Source organism: Tenrec ecaudatus, chromosome 12 (assembly GCF_050624435.1).
Source record: "Tenrec ecaudatus isolate mTenEca1 chromosome 12, mTenEca1.hap1, whole genome shotgun sequence".
NCBI classification, from domain to species: domain Eukaryota; kingdom Metazoa; phylum Chordata; class Mammalia; order Afrosoricida; family Tenrecidae; genus Tenrec; species Tenrec ecaudatus.
Window position 1 is genome coordinate 106,661,953 of NC_134541.1, and position 14,552 is coordinate 106,676,504.

At 55.4% G+C, this 14,552-nt stretch overlaps 1 pseudogene; it reads left to right on the forward strand.

The window, feature by feature from the left end:
- The first annotated feature begins 13,147 nt into the window (after positions 1–13,147).
- Positions 13,148–13,802, forward strand: LOC142422782 (DNA repair nuclease/redox regulator APEX1 pseudogene; annotated as a pseudogene).
- Positions 13,803–14,552: the final 750 nt, after the last annotated feature.

Consider the following 14,552-nt stretch of genomic DNA (forward strand, 5'->3'; position numbering starts at 1 on the left):
CTGGTCCAAGAGCTGCCTCTGCCCCTGGTCTCACTCTAGAGGCCCTGCTCTGCCCTCACCTCTTCAAGTGTGGACCCTACCCCCTGATTTTTTTTGGTGGGGGACAGCTCCCCGGAGGGGTGGAGGGAGGGAAGGAGGAAAGAACCAGAAAACCTAACTGACTGGTGTGGAGTCCATTTCAACTCACGGTGACCCCGTGACAGTCAGCCGCCCGCGCGGGCCCAGTGGTGGAGTGGGTTACTCATTGGTCTGATAACAGCAAGGTCAGCAGTTCAAAACCACCAGGCTAGAATAGGCTTTCTACTCCCATAAAAAGTGAGGGTCTTGGAAACCCACAGAGGCAGTTCTCTGCCCTAGAGGGTCGCTATGAGCTGACATCCACTCCAAGGTGAGCTGAGTTTTGAGAGGGTCCTGTTGGCTGCCATCGTGCCAGAGACAGACCACCAAGCCTTTCTTCCTCAACTCCACCTGGTGAGCTCGAACCCTTGGGCTTTCGGTGAGCAGCCGATAGATTAACTTTTGGACCAAGTGGGGTGGAAGCTGGCTCTAGGAGATCAGCAAGTCTGCGAGGGAAGAGTGGGATGAAGCTGTTTCTTAGGGCACTGCCAACAGCTCTTGGCCCTCATGGGCATTTGGGGGTAGGGTCCACACTTGAAGAGGTGAGGGCAGAGGAGGGGCTCTAGAGCGAGACCAGGGGCAGAGGCAGCTCTTGGACCAGGGTGGTGAGACCTCGGGGTAAGCATAAGCAGTGCCTACAAAAAGTGGCAGCTGGGCCCAGTCCCGCAGCCCTGGCGGCACAGTAGGTTGGTTCCCCAATGGCTGCTAACCACAGGGCCAGCTGTTTGAACCCCCCAGCCAATCTGAAGGAGATAGATGAAGCTAACTCCACTGGTAAAGAGTCACAGGGTGCACACCCACAGAGGCAGTTCTTCCCGGTCTTCCTACAGGGTGGCAATGAGCCAGACTGGATCAACGGAAGTGAGTTTGGTATTTTGAGCGGTGGACTCCCACTCCCTCCCAGTGGTCGTGCTAACGCACAGCATTCTGTGTGGTTTCAGAATAGGCTGGCGCCCTGTGGGGCTTCCAGCAGTGACTGATGTTTCTGACGTAGAATGCCAGGCCTGTCTTCCGTGGTACCTGTGGGAAAATCAAACCCTCCCAACATCCCATGTCAACAGAAGAGATCTAATCTCTGTTCCGGGAAGCAGACTGAGGCAGATTTAAGGAAGGGAAGGGGGAGAGTGGGAGGTGGGGAGAGACAACAAACTAGCAGTGGGTCGTGGGCTAGAGGAAGGCAGTGAGTGTTTGTTGACTGAGTGTCTGAGGGGATCCTCAGCATGGAGTCTGGAGTCCGTCTGAGAAACCTGATTTGGATCCTGGCCTTGCCCTTCATGGCTGGGGGGTCTTGGATAGTGCTCTTGTCTTCTCCAAGGTTGGACTTCTTTCCCTGGCCCCTCCTCAGGGAAGTAGTCCCCGTAGCCCACCACCACCCAGGGCAGCTACCTGCAGAGGCCGTCTCCTCACCCTGCTTCTCGGAACCAGCCATATTCTCCCCACTGGGCTCACAAGCTGCTGGAGTAGGGAGTAGGGACGCAGTGTCAGCCTGTGGTCTGTGGATGATACAACACAGCCCCTGCCCACAAAGGACTCTGGGAGAGAGCCAGAGACTCTGCCTGAGCAGTGCCCTGGGCCAAGAGGAAAACGCATGCAGCCCCTGGCTTCCTGGTGACTGATGCCAACTGAAACCCATCAGGTGGGCTCGAACTCACGGCCACCCACGGTCCAATGGAAAGAAAGACCACCCGGTCCCGCACCGCCCTCCCAGTGTTCTTACTTCCGAGCCCATCGCTGCAGCCCCTGTGTCCGTCCATCATGTCAAGGGCCTTCTTTCACGCTGCCCCTCCATTTTACCAAGCACGGTGTCCTTCTCCAGGGCCTGCTGGCTCCTGACAAAGGGGTCGGAAGGACGTGAGAAGTCTCACCATCCTTGCCTCCCGGGAGCACCTGGCTGTTCTTCCTCCAAGACAGCTCTGTTTGTTCTTCTAATGACGTTGCAGTTACACGTGATGCTGACAACCACAAGGTCAGCAGTTCAAAACCACCAGCCAGGCTGTGGGAGAAAGAGGAGGCTTTTTGCTCCAGTAAAGAGTTACCGTCTCGGATTGGGTCCCTAGGAGTCGGAATCAAGGGCCCATGTGGAGTAATAACAATCATAGCTCAGTGGTGTCCAGTCAGTTCTGGCACATCACTGGCCTATAAGACAGAGCAGAACAGCCTGGCCATGCTTCCGAGGCTGTAAATCTTTCTCCCTCGGGGAGGCCAGGGGGCTCGAACCACCAACCTTGCTCTCAACCACAGATGATAATGGCAAAGTGCTTTCTAGAACTTTGGATCTGAAAGGCCTGTTGGGAGCCGATAGCCATTAAGACCCTGGCCTCAGACACGTAGCAGAAACTTGGCCACTTTCTAACAGCAAGGCTTTGTTTCCTGCCCAACTTCACCACCACATTCCAAGCTACTGTAGCATGAGCAGTTCCGATAACTGACCTTGTTGCCATTAGTCAAAGTACTGAGCACCCATTGAACTGCAGATATACCATATTAGGAACATAGTGATAAGTTCACTCGTACGTCACCACGGACGTCTTTGAGTACTGTTGCGCACCCTTTGTACCTTATTGGGAACATGTGGCTGATTGGTTGTTGTACAGTGTGCGGTTGTTACACAGTGTGCTTCATTGGAATATGTGCCTCCCACTTCCTTCTCTGTTGTGAATATATACCCAGAGTTTTGGCAAAATAAACGGGCTTGATCAGCACTTGTCTTGCCCCATGTCTCTCTTTCTTTTTCCCATCCAGGTTCGTTGCCCCTCCAGGTCACTGCGTGAGGACCATCTCAACCAGTGGGAACATCCGTCCAGGAAGCCGGGCCAGGCCCTCATAGCTACGTTATTATTTCGCATGAGAACACGTCTCGTCTGCTGCAAACGCCGTGGCAGAAGGTTTAAAGTAGTTGAATTAGCAGACTCAACATCGCCAACCCCGACCCTGAAATTTAAAATAAGAAATTGGCATTAAAAGTGCCTTGAGCTAATTGCCGATATAAATACCACTTAGTGCAGATACCGTGCATCAAATGGAATTATCAGTCCTGGAAAATCGATAGCAACGAATGAGAAGACCCATGGCCTGGGTCTCCTCGCATTGGCTATGTGTCTGGGGCCCCTTTCAGACGGAGACGGCCCTTGGCTAGGGACTGGGACGGGGGGGTGGGGGGGGCGGGGGGGGTTGGGCAGCGCCACAGGCAGGGGACATAGAAGAACCACTCTGGCAGTGTGTGGCCCCAAACCTGCACCCGCTCACCCACATGTCAGGCCGGCTGGTGTCTACAGCGGTGTACCAAACGGGCTTGCTCTCGCTCCGTCAGTACCATGAGGGACAGCTTTACCAAACCCTAACTTTTGCCATGGACTCCCATGCGGACAGACCCTGACTGACCCCCCTCGGTCGGTGTCTACAGAGAGAGAAGGCAGCTGTGCAGGGGTCCTTGCCCCTGAGTTTCTCACCAGCCTCCCGGGGGGATGGGGTGGGGTGGGGGGTGCTTGTGAAAGTCCAGCTTCCCAAGTCGTCCCCGGCCTCCTCCCATGATATTCTCTGAGCTACTCGAGTCTTGGGAAGGGGTGGGAGCAGTGATGGTTCAGTGGTAGAATCCTCATCCTCGTGGGGGGAGGAGCCTGGGTGCCTCTGTCCACCCAGGGCGCCCCTGCCCCGGTCACTGCAGGCCTGTCAGCAGAGGGTGTGAACTGGTTCAAGCATAGTTTCCAGACTGAGACAGACTAGGAAGAGAGGCCTGGCAATTGGCATCTGAAAACCAGCCCATGAAGACCCACACCACCTCATGCACAGCCACCACGCAGCTGTCGGGGCAGCTGGAGGGCTGTGAGAACCGCTTCTCGACTAAGACAGGCTAGGAAGAAAGGCCTGGCAATTAGCTTCCGAAATCCAATGAAACCCTGCAGGTGCAACACCTCTCTCTCAGCACAGCCCGCACCCCATCCGTGGCGCTTCCAGGGCTGCAGTGCTAACAAAGGCAAGAACTTTGCATGGCGGCAGGGGCACCTCCCCCCAGCCGCCTGCGTGGGGGGCGAGGGGGAGACGGGGGATTGGGATGGCACGGACCCGGCCTACTGCGCTAGGAAGAAAGACCTGGAGGTCGCTCATGAAAATCACTCCGGTCGTGACAGGTCACAGGGGCGGGGCTAAGAATGTGGATGGCACTGGCCTGGGGATCCCGCTTTGTGGCTCTCAGCCCTGGCTGCTGGCTAGACTCCCGGGGCAGCCTGGAGGAATACTGCTATCCCATCGCAGCACAGACCCGCGGCATGAGGACACTGATGCCCGCTGGATTGTTAGCTCTGCTGTGGTTTGGTGTTTGAACATGAGAGCTGAGAACGTGCTGGAAACCAGCTCAGTGCAGGTAGACAAAGGCTTCCCCAGAGCAAGAACTTTTCACGACGGCAGCTGCACCTCCTGCCAGCGGCCTGCAGAGGGCGGGACAGCCCCATGAACCCTACACTCCCAGATGACTGCTCTCTGTCCCAGGAATTCCAGCAGCCTGGAAATTGCAAAGGAGTCCTGGTGGCACTGAGTATTAGGCGTTGGTCTGCAAACCTCAAGGTCAGTGGTTCACCCCACCAGCCTCTGCTCGAGAGAAAGATGAGGCTGGTCCAGATCTACGACCTCAGAAAGCATATTTAGTTAGGGTCACTGTGAGTCTACCCTCCACCTGAGGGCAGTGGGCTTGGGAAGTTGAAAGGAACCCTGGTGTCTTAGTGAGTTATGTATTGGGCTGCTAACCTCAAAGTCAGCAGTTCGAAGCCACCAGCCACTCTGTGGGAGAAAGATGAGGCTGTATACTCCCATAAAGAGTTACAGTCTCAGGAAACCACAAGGGCAGTTCTACCCTGTCCTGTAGAGTCTCCATGAGTCAGAATTGACTTGATGGCAGTGTGCTTGGAGGGCAGCCTGAGGTCATGAGCAGGAGTGTCCTGGGGGCAGGGGTGACTGGGAGAATCAGATTAGGGTCTGCCATCCTTGAATCTGACCCCAGCCTAGTCCCCCAAAGCTCCAGCACCCCAAAGCCGTTTGGCTATGCTCAGAGGGTGTGGGTCACAGTGGGACTGCCAAAGCACTCTGGCAAAGCACTGGCTGCACCCCATTTCCTGTTCTGTGAAGAAGGTGATGCCATTCACCCCCAAGGTTTGGGGGGATCCATTGGCGGGGTGCATCTAAAGATTTGAAGGCAGCAGGGCAGCCCAGGGGCAGAACCGCAGCGCTGCCCCACTCCCCACCCCCTGCCCTGCCCATGATGGATAAACCACACGGTTCCACCCGCTTCTTGGAACAGTCTCGCCATACTGAGAAAACACGTCCACCGGGCAGACAGACCTGAAAACGCCACACAGAGGCAAGCAAGGCCTTCTCCGAGAGGCAAGAAAGTCCGCGAGTTTGTGTCCCTGGTGGAGGGCTGGTCTGGGACAGGAGGGAGACCCAACGTCCCTGAGCTGTGCATGTGGAAACGGAGGCCAGGTTGCGGTGCGAGCCCTTGGGTGGGTGGTCCCATGACAAAGACACTGGACACAGGCCCGGCCTGGCCTCCTGCTTCTGGACGTTGCAGACACTGGACTCCCCATGGGGCAGCTCTGCACCGCACACACGCGGTGGCCACAGATTGGAATCGATTCCGCCACAAGTGGCCACACAGTGGTTCTCAACCTGTGGGTCACGACCCCTTTGGGGAGTGGAATGACCTTTTCACAGGGGTGGCCCGATTCATAATAGCAGCAAACTTACAGTTATGAAGTAGCAACGAAAATAATGTTATAGTTGGGGGTCACTACAGCACGAGGGACTGTATGAAAGAGTCGAGGCATGAGGACTGCTGAGAACCACTGCCTTAGGGCAAGCCAGTCAGGGAGGGCCCACTTTCACTCCCAGGGCTCCGGAAAGCCAGGAAGAATACTCTCCCAGAAAGAAGCAATTCCCAGCTGACCCAGCACGTGCTTCCTGGGCGGAAGGGGGATGCAGGGGATCTTAGCCAACACCTGTGTCTTCTCTGTCTCCTGAGATGGCCCCAAAGGCTCAGGCAGGGAGACCCAAGGTAGGGATGCCTTTCTGATCCACCTCGTTCTCCCAGAAAGAGAGAGACGCAACCAGACATTGCCCTGACCCCTTCCAGATGGGCCTGCCCGTGGACAACATAAGCACCTGCCGCCAGCCATCTAGACCTCTCACCCACCTGCCCGCCCGGCCACGCTCAAAGCTGTCCCCTCCAAGCAAGGGCAATCCCACCCTCACGTCTTCCAGGAAAGCAGGGGCCCCTCGCCCCCAGCCCCTCGGTGCCCGTGGAGGCTTCAACTGGGAAGCACGCAGCCCCCCCCACCCACCCCCCGCCTCCATCGCCCGCCCTATCGTGGGTAGCTTCAGCGATGATGACAGTTGTGGGTGGAACGCAAAAGTGACCTCAATCTCTGTCACACCATGGAGCACCCGTCATGAGGACTGCCTGGGTGGGGGAGGCCGACTGAAGGAGCAGCAGAGGCTTTTTATAGAATTGCCAGTGTCGTTGCAGTGAAAGAATGGTGGGGTCAAACCGCTGTAGGACGGGGGCGCTTCAGAGGAGAAGACAGGCCATAGAGATGAGAATAAATTACAGGGTAGCAGAAAGAGGGGGAGCCGGGTCATGCTGAGTTCCTACTAGGGGCTAAGTCCCAGGAAGAATCCTATCACGTGGGTATTATCCACCCACCCCGCAGTTCACAGGGAAAGAAGAGAAAGGATCCTGCTATTGCTGCTGAAGACCGCGGTGATGTAGTGGTTACGAATCGGGCTGCTAGCCTCAAGGTCTGCAGTTCAAAACCTCAGGCTTTCTCCTCCCATAGGGAGTTACGGTCCTGGAAACCCACAGCGGTACTTCTACCCAGTCCTGTAGGGTCACATTGACTCTGGTAACTCACTGCCATCAAGTCGGTGCTGACTCACAGTGACCTCATAGGACAGGGTAGGTAGAAGTGCCTCTGCTTTCCCAAGAGCACCTTTCTCCTCAGGAGCAGCTACTGGTTTTGAACTGCTGACCCTGCAGATAACAGCCCAACTCGTAACCACTGTGCCACCAGGGCTCTGAGTTTAGCAAAGGGACCCTTTCTTTATGACTCTAGGCATGGGCTGGGGGTGGCAGTGTGCACAAGAGCTAAGGCACGGAGGGGAGACCAGACTCTGCTCCCTGCCCTGGGCACGAATACATGCAGAGAAGCATGTCCAAGAAGGCCAGGCATCTCAGTTTAGGACGCAGGCAGCCTACATCCTACACAAGAGAGAACAAGGACCACAAATGTCCTGTTGTCACTCTCTCTCTCTTCCCTCCTCCTAGATCCTGCTGTGGCTCCCTGTTGCTCAAGCCCAGCCAGAGGCTGGTGGACAAGGAAGGCAGCTGCTGTGGCCTTCGCAGGGGAGCAGAGTGGGGAAGCGCAAAAAGCGGAGGGAAGCCCAAGAAGGTGCTCTCCTGCCCGCCCGCCCTCCTCCTGGGCCCTTGCGAAGGGGCCAGCACTCCTAGCCCTCCAGGGGCTGCCACCAGCCTGTGTCCTCTGTGTCTTTTCAGGGCTCCGTGATCTGCTGCGGACACACTACCGGCTGACAGGGTTTTCCGATGCCTGGAGCGTTCGGAGTTCCAAGTGATGGATGACGCTGCAGCTCCCACTCCAAATTAAATAACTGCATGTTCATGACCCGTTACCGGGAGGCACCCAGGGAACTCCCCCTCCGGGAGCACGTGGCCACACACCCAGCGCTGCCCCTTTCCCGGGTGAGGCCAGCCTCCCTCTCCTGCTACCAACCACCTTCCCTCTGCTTGCTCGCCCAGCCTGCATGTGGCGGAAAATGCCAGCGCTCTGGAATTTACTCTGCTGAGCCACGTCCAGGGGGACAAGGTAACATTTGACTGATTTTAGAGTCTGGTTCCATTTGGCAGGTACCCCTGTCACCTGCTCCTCCAAAAGACTGCAGGTGGGGGCTCCCTGTTCCCTCTCTGAACCTCTGAGGCCAAAGGAACCCAGGAATCCCACCATACTGCCAGGGAGTCAATTCCGGGACAGGGTCGAGCTGCCCCAGTGGGTTTCCGAGGCTGCAGACATTTACGGGAACAGACTGCCGCATCTTTCATGCAAGGAGCAGCTGGTGGGTTTGAACTGCCAACCTTGAAGTTCAGAGATGATCAGGGAAGCCAGGCTGGCCACCATGATGTGCAATGTGAAGTCCATCTGGAGTTGGGCACAGCTAGAGTGAGGCCTGTCTGTCTGTCTGTCTGTCTGTCTGAGCTGAGGAGAACCTTGGTGCAGAACAGTGACAAGATTCTAACGATTCCTTGTCTTAATAATCAAGTGATGATGATGACGATGATGTCCTTGTTGCCAGGTGCCATCGAGTTGATTACGACTCAGAGTGACCTGATGTCCAACAGAACCAAACATCGCCCGGCCCTGCCCATCCACACAACGGTTCCTGTGTACTAGCCCACTGTTGCAGCCCTGTGTCCATCCATCTGGTCGAGGGTCTACTTCATGCAGTCCCAAGCATGACGCCCTTCTCCAGGGACTGGTCTCTCCTGGTACCTTGCCCAAAGTCTATGGGAGAGAGTCTCGCCACCCTTGTCTATGAGGAGCATCCTGGCCGTTCTTCCTCCAGGACAGATGGGTCTGTTCTTCAGGCAGTCCACGGTACTTTCGACATTCCTCTCTGGCACCATCGTGCAAAGGCATTGATTCTACGTTGGTCTTCCTCATTCAGTGTCCAACTCTCACATGTCTATGAGGCGATTGAAGATACCGTGGCTTCGGTTGGGCACACCTTAGTGCCTATAAGCGAAATACTACAAGAGGAACTTTCATGCACAGAAATTAATTTAATCACAGTTCAGGAGCCTGGAGGCCGGGATTCGGTGGGCCAGCGTCTTAGGGGGGTGGGGAAGTCCTTGTCTCAGCTGCTTCATCTTCTCAGGGCTCCTTGGGGGTCTCCATGGAGACCCTCTCCCCAGCTCCCTCCTCCCCTCTGGTCCCTCGATTCTGTGTGATCTGCTCTTTGGACCTCTCAGAGGTGACTGGCAGAAGACACATGGCTGACAGGGCAAATCCTCCTGGACACAGGACCCTACCAGGGGTCTTTGTCAAGTTCCTGGAAATCCCTGTTATCCTTTCCTGTCACGAACTGCTCTAAGCACCCCCTTGTGCTCCAAATGGGACCATGTGGGGGGGCCTGTTGTTGGGGGCCATAGAACCAACTCTGGCCCAAGGCGCCAGCTCCCACCTGCCCCAGCCCCTGTGCTGGGCCAGAACTGCCATCACCTGTACGGGAGCCAATCACCAGGTCTTTCCTGCCCAGAACCACTGACCCTTTGGTGGGCAGTCACGGGGCCAGCAGGAATGCCTTCCCATGGTGTAGGGGTTAGAGTTCAGAACACACACCATCTATAACAGCAGCGTGTCACCCTGGGGGTGGTTTCTCTCTGTGAAGCGCTCCAAGAGAGGCAGGACTTTGACCCAGCAGAAGAGGGGTGAGCTAAGTACCCATGACTCCTGCCCCGCTCCTGGGAGGAAGCTGGCATGAGGTGCCTCCTAACGATCAAAACCGAAAACCAAATTCCCTGCCCAAGTCGATGACAACCCATCGCAACCTTGTAGGGCAGGTCGAGCTGCCCCTGCCGGCTTCCGGGACTGTGACTCTTAGGGAGGTGGAAAGCCTCTCTCTTCCACAGAGCAGCTGGTGGCTTTGATCAAGACCTGCAGAAAGAGCCCTAAGTCACCTCCTTAGACTCCCCTGTTGCTCAGCATCTTGTAGATGAAAAGTAACAGGCGCTGTAATTACTCCAATCACTTATGCAAAGGAGGCTGCTCAGTTCCTAAATTGGAAGTGGCAGCCCGGGCCATCTGGACGGGCAGGCAGCCCCTCCCCGGCGTCTCTCCTGGCTCCTGGGCCTGTGCCTGGTGGCTCCTAACCAGGGGCATTGCCCTCTGCACCATCACAGTGGTTGTGTTAGGCTAGGTTCTTGAGAGAAGCAAAGCCCGTGAGGCTTGCATGTGTCCTAGATAGAAAGAGACCAAGCTCAAGAGATGGCTTACACTGTTGTCGAAATCGGGAAGTCCAGCCTGGTTCAGTCAGGCTTCTCCAGATTCCCAGAAGCTGGTGAACAGGAAGCAGTATGAGGACACACAGACAGCCCAGGGGGCGGGCACGGGGGGGGGGGCTAAGGCTGGTAGATGCAGAGGTAAATGAATCCACCATTGGTGGGTTGCTGGTAGCTCCTGGGATGGCCAGGTGATGCAGCAGGAGATGGAGGAAGAAGATTTGAGCTAGAGCTCCGGCAGAAGGAGGAGGGCCAAAGAGGACTTGCCTCTCCCTGGTCTCTCTTATACAGAAAGGCTTATTGGGCCAAGGAGGTGTTGTCAGGCTGTGACCTGAGTGGTAGGTTGGGCTCCGCCCCTATCCAGCACAGTCTAGTGAACATCGTCCCTAACCATCCCAGTCACCCAATCCACCCTCCAGAGTGGCAGGGTGTTGTCAGGGACACGACTCAACTCCTTGGGACTTGGTTCTGGATCCCCCAGCTGAGACAGCAGGTACCAATCACTGCTGTGAGGTGGACAAGTATCCTTCTGATGGTATCTCAGTCCAACCAAGCCAAACCTCAAACCCACTTCCATCAAGGCAATTCCGACTGGCAGCGGCCCTACAGGAACAGGGCGGGATTACCTCTGTCAGATCCCGAGACCATCACTCTTTACGGGAGTGGAAAGCTCACATCTGACTCCTGATTATTTCAAACTGATGGCCTTGCAGTTCAAAGGCCAACTCGTAACCCACTGAGCCACCAGGGCACCTTGGATGGTCCGAGGGACTTGGGACACCATGTCCTTTCTATCCAGGGCTGGGAGACTGGGAGTCCTGGTTATGTTCAAGGAGAAATGTGGCCAGCTTGACCTTGTAAGGATACTTGACCCCAGAAGCACGGCCTATTAACATCCTGGTCCACCTGCTGCCATCGTGTCCGTTCCAAGTCACAGAGGCCATCTGGTGAGCCCAGGGTGTTGTATCCCTTGATGGGACGAGACAGCCTCCCCTTGCTCCCGCAGAGGGTGGTCAGCCCTGCATTAATCAATCCCAACAAACCCCAACCCAGCAGGGCCACAAGACCTCTCCAAACCCAGACCACACTCACCGCCATCGAGCCCACTCTGGCTCATAGCAACTATAGGACAGGGTGGAACTGTCCCTGTGGGCTTCCAGAATGGTCACTCTCTATGAAAGCAGACAGCCTTGTCTTTCTCTCAAGGAGAAGCTAGTTCAAACCACGGACCTTTCAGGTCACAATTCAGTGCTTAACCATGATGCCACCAAGCCAAACTCAAAACTAGACCAAACCCTGCCCTCAAGGTGGTTCCAGCTCAAAGCAGCCTGATAGGGCAGAGTCAAGATACCCCTCAGGGCTTCAAGACTGCCCATCTTCACAAGACCTCATTTTTCTCCTTAGAAGCAGCTGAGGGGGTTGAACTTCCAACCTTGGAGTTAGGTGCCCAGTGCCTATACCACTGTGCCACCAGGATCCTTTTTGAAACACCCCCTCCCCCCAGGGAGCTTTAAAAGATACAACTCCCCTGAGTTCTACACTTAGACATTCTAACTCAGGGACCTAGGCACTCAGAACCTTTCCTTGCTCCCCGATTCTAGAGGCAGTGGGTATTTATCGGTGGAATTGTCGTCTCACATGTAGGGACTCCAGGTCTGGTCCCTTGGTTGCTGATATGTTCATGGCCATCTTCATCATCCTCATCCTCATCGTTATCATTGCTGATGTAAATGGATAGACGAGGGAGCAGGAGGAAGGGATGGGCACTGATAGGTTTGTGGGTGGATGAATAGATAAATGGCTAGGTGGATGGGGGTTGGATGGATGGATAAATGGCTAGATAGGTGGGTGGATGGATAGATCAATGGATAGGTGGGTGGGTGGGTGTATACATAAATGGATGAGTGTATGGGTGGGTACATGAGTAGATGACTGTTGTCAGGTACCATTGAGTTGGTTCTGACTCAATGTGGAAAAGAACAGAACACTTCCCGGCCCGGCACCAGCCTCACAATTGTGATGTTTGAGCCCATTGGTGCAGCCACTGGGTCAGTCCACCTGGTCAAGGGTCTTCCTCTTTACCACTGTCCCCTTTACCAGGGAGAAAGAGAGGGCTTTCTACTCCCATAAAAAGTGACCGTCTCAGAACCTCACAGGGTCGCCATGAATCGGCATTGACTTGATGGCAGTGAGTTTGGTTCTATTGCTTTTGTGCTTGACCAAGTATGTTGTCCTTCTCCAGGGCCTGGTCGCTCCTTATCATGAGTCCAACGTACGTGAGAGGAAGTCCTGCCACCCTCACCTGTGGGGATGGAGCACTCTGGCTGTCTCCCCTCCAAGACAGATGTGTTCATCTCTCTGTGCTCACCTCCTTTGGCGTCTGAGGCCCTCATTGGAGTGGCTGAGTAGCGGCGGGTGAAGGTGCGGAGGAATACAGAACACGGGTGGACTGAAAGCCCCTCACCATACCCAGGTGGGGTTCAAAGAGGCTGCTTGGTTCTTGACTTTTCAGATGCAGGGACAAGGGCTAGCGTGGCCTTTTCAGAAGAGCAGGATGTCTATCTCCCAGGCCAGCGGGGAAGATGACAGGACGCCAAATGGACCGCACAAAACAAGAGCAGCGCAGACCAACAAAGGTGCCAGGAGACTTCTTTGTAAGGCATTTTCTGTTTTTCCTTTTTATGTTTTAACAACAAAAGATCAAACGTTCTCATTCTGTCAGACAGACTTGTTCTAAAACACTTCTGTGAAAAGAAGGTGCTTCTCTGGCTGGGGGAATTCACAGCCTCGGTAGCACAGTGGTCATGCACTGGGCAAGGTCAGCGGTTCAAATCCACCAGCCGCTCCTCGGGACAGAGACAGACGTTTCTACTCCTGTCACGAGTTTCAGTCTCGATTCTTTGTGCCCGGGCTAAGGAGGAGCCAGGCTGGGATCGAGCAGGTCACACAGTGAAACGCTTGCTTGTGGGCAACATGGACCAGGTACTAAAGGCATTCAGGATGGGGCTGCTGAAGTTGGGGGAGAAGGAAGCGGGGGCCGAAGATGGGGAAGAACCCAAGATGGAGCCAGAGGCCAAGAATAGAAAGGGGGAGCAAAGAAAAATGAGAAAGAGGCCGCTAGAGAGGGGCCAGTCCTGTATGAGGACCCCACCCACCCACCCTCCCCAGATCAGTAAAAGTCTCCTAGTGGCAAGTCTGCCGGAGTGAAGGCCTGCTCGTGGAGGGTGGGTGGCTTCGTGCCTGGATGGCGAAGACAGGTTGAGATTGGATACAGGAAAAGCCGCAGATCGTCTGGGCCTCCAACAAACCAAGTGTTTGGAGAGAGGGAAAAAACTACAAGTTGAACTTCAAGGCCTGCCTGGACTGTCTCCTCAGTACTGGTCAGCTCCGTTGGACAAGGACAGGTACAGCGCTGTGGGCCCAGCGGCCACTCCGCCTCAGACAGCATCCTCGGAGAGGCGCATGATCAGGTGATGGCAGCCAAATCGGACGGGTTTGTGCCGGTAACAGCCCATGCACCTGATGCAGGCAGGGTCTAGGGGGACTGTGCTGCCAGCCTGGCCCGGTTGAAGCCTTTTTCAAATTCCTGCAGGACTTGGCTACTCGTAAGCTTCAAAATGGCCCATGAAGAGATTGACTTTCACAAGTGGAGAGGCGACAAAATGAATGTTGCTTCACTCCAGGGAGCGCCCCGGCTCTGGGACCTGCTGCAGTCTGTGCCGCTGGCTGACAGCTTCCGGCACTCGACACCCCCGTGCGTCTGTGGGGCCGGCATGCTGGGAGCTCGATCCAAGGATGCTGCCCGGCGTCTTGATTATTTCTCTGGTCTCCCTCTCTGTCCCCTGCACTGAGTGACAGAAAGATCCGTCACCAGGCCTTAGGCAGCAATCACTGTGCTACCCCCCCCCTCCAGCCCTCTGGCATCTCCCCAGAATCACTTTCTTCTTTAAAATGTTCTCTTGAGAAATGTGCACGGTGGTCGCCTTTTCAACATGCATGCAAGCCCTCCGAACAGGCGCCTCACGACAGATTCTGATTCCTAACTTGGCCTTTTAAGCCTGTGGTCTTTATTTTGTGGAGGACTTTGTTTCTACATTCAATGAATACTTTGGACCTGTCCATATGGGAAAAAAAGGGCCTCGTTTCGTATAGTCTCAGAAACCCACGGGGGCAGTTCCCCCTGACATGTACAGTCGATATGAGTCGGTATCAGTTTTGGTTTGGTATTATGGGGCAGCACCCCGATACATCTCCACTGGTAGATGTCCAAGGAGGGCACAGCCAAGGGGAACTTCTGGTCCACAGGAGCCAGGGAAAGGAGGGAAGGCAGCCTGGGATTTCAGGAATGCTACTGCAGAAAGGAAGTGTTACGGACTCT